Raw genomic sequence first — 2,500 nt, 5'->3', positions numbered from 1 at the left:
ACGGCCTTGGGCGGGTCCGGCTTACCGGGGCCCCGGCCGGATCACTCTTTCCGTTTCCCCCGCCGCGATGGAACTAGGGGATCCCGGCTCCGGCGCCGCGGGCCTCGGTCGGGGACCCCCGCCGTCGCCTCGGTGACAGCGCCGGGCCCCGGGGGTGCCCGCGCCCGGCATCCGTCCCGGTCTACCGGGGCCTCGGCCGGATCAGTCTTTCCGTTTCCCCCGCCGCGATGGAGGTACGGGATCCCGGCTCCGGCGCCGCGAGCCTCGGTCGGGGACCTCCCCCTTCGCCTCGGTGCCAGCGCCGGGCCCCGGGGGTGCCCGCGCCGGGGAGACGGCCGGGTCTACCGGGGCCCCGGCCGGATCACTTTCCGTTTCCCCCGCCGCGATGGAGGTACGGGATCCCGGCTCCGGCGCCGCGGGCCTCGGTCGGGGACCTCCCCCTTCGCCTCGGTGCCCGCGCCGGGCCCCGGGGGTGCCCGCGCCGGGGAGACGGCCGGGTCTACCGGGGCCTCGGCCGGATCAGTCTTTCCGTTTCCCCCGCCGCGATGGAGGTACGGGATCCCGGCTCCGGCGCCGCGAGCCTCGGTCGGGGACCTCCCCCTTCGCCTCGGTGCCAGCGCCGGGCCCCGGGGGTGCCCGCGCCGGGGAGACGGCCGGGTCTACCGGGGCCCCGGCCGGATCACTTTCCGTTTCCCCCGCCGCGATGGAGGTACGGGATCCCGGCTCCGGCGCCGCGGGCCTCGGTCGGGGACCTCCCCCTTCGCCTCGGTGCCAGCGCCGGGCCCCGGGGGTGCCCGCGCCCGGCAGCCGTCCCGGTCTACCGGGGCCTCGGCCGGGTCAGTCTTTCCGTTTCCCCCGCCGCGATGGAGGTACGGGATCCCGGCTCCGGCGCCGCGGGCCTCGGTCGGGGACCTCCCCCTTCGCCTCGGTGCCAGCGCCGGGCCCCGGGGGTGCCCGCGCCGGGGAGACGGCCGGGTCTACCGGGGCCCCGGCCGGATCACTTTCCGTTTCCCCCGCCGCGATGGAGGTACGGGATCCCGGGTCCGGCGCCGCGAGCCTCGGTCGGGGACCCCCGCCGTCGCCTCGGTGCCCGCGCCGGGTCCCGGGGGTGCCCGCGCCGGGGAGACGGCCGGGTCTACCGGGGCCCCGGCCGCATCACTTTCCGTTTCCCCCGCCGCGATGGAGGTACGGGATCCCGGCTCCGGCGCCGCGGGCCTCGGTCGGGGACCTCCCCCTTCGCCTCGTTGCCAGCGCCGGGCCCCGGGGGTGCCCGCGCCCGGCAGCCGTCCCGGTCTACCGGGGCCTCGGCCGGGTCAGTCTTTCCGTTTCCCCCGCCGCGATGGAGGTACGGGATCCCGGCTCCGGCGCCGCGGGCCTCGGTCGGGGACCTCCCCCTTCGCCTCGTTGCCAGCGCCGGGCCCCGGGGGTGCCCGCGCCCGGCAGCCGTCCCGGTCTACCGTGGCCTCGGCCGGGTCAGTCTTTCCGTTTCCCCCGCCGCGATGGAGGTACGGGATCCCGGCTCCGGCGCCGCGGGCCTCGGTCGGGGACCTCCCCCTTCGCCTCGGTGCCAGCGCCGGGCCCCGGGGGTGCCCGCGCCCGGCAGCCGTCCCGGTCTACCGGGGCCTCGGCCGGGTCAGTCTTTCCGTTTCCCCCGCCGCGATGGAGGTACGGGATCCCGGCTCCGGCGCCGCGGGCCTCGGTCGGGGACCTCCCCCTTCGCCTCGGTGCCAGCGCCGGGCCCCGGGGGTGCCCGCGCCCGGCAGCCGTCCCGGTCTACCGGGACGCTCGCTCGGGCGGGACCGGTTTACCCGGGCCTCGGCCGGACTGGAGTGTTTCGGTTTTCTGCTTCTCTGCCAGGATGGCTGCGAGGGGTTGATTTAAATAGCTGGTTTGACGTGAAAAGCTTCCCTTCAAGTGAAAAGTTTGTTCCAATTTCTGCCATCTTCCTTCCTCAAAAGTTTTGGGTGTAGCTTTCCCAGAGGAACCTCTCGTAGGCCTATCATTTCTGATCTTAACTTCCCTCATTTATTCCATATTTTCCTTCCTCTTGCCGAATGGCCGAATCCAGTCCATTTCTAGTCCAGGAAATTATTTTTATTTCTTCTTCCATTTCTTACTGATCTATTTGCTTTGTCGAGCAAGTCGTTCTTAGGTCCCTTGGTTCTTTCTTTAACGTCTTCTGCTCCTGCTCCTTCTCTCGACGCTTTCTCGTTTTGTTGGCTTTCTTGGCTCTCTTTTGGCTGTTCTTTCTTCTCCTCCCGTCGTCCGTCCCCACTTTCATCTCCCCATCTTTCCTGTTCTTGGTCATCTCTACGTTGTTTATAAAATAATTCCGCTTTCTCTCTTGAATCTACTCGATATCTTTGCTCTCGCCAGCTCGCCGATATTTCAGCTCGCCGATATTTTGTGCTTTCTCGTCGTGTTTCTCATCCATGGCGATCTCTCTGCCCTCCCTGTCTTCTCGGTAAATCGGACATGAATTTCTCTGGGCGGGTGGTTT

The sequence above is a fragment of the Pantherophis guttatus genome, unplaced genomic scaffold, assembly GCF_059756535.1.
Source record: "Pantherophis guttatus breed Tessera unplaced genomic scaffold, ASM5975653v1 scaffold_22, whole genome shotgun sequence".
NCBI classification, from domain to species: Eukaryota; Metazoa; Chordata; class Lepidosauria; order Squamata; family Colubridae; genus Pantherophis; species Pantherophis guttatus.
Note: the sequence above shows the minus strand (reverse complement) of the source record.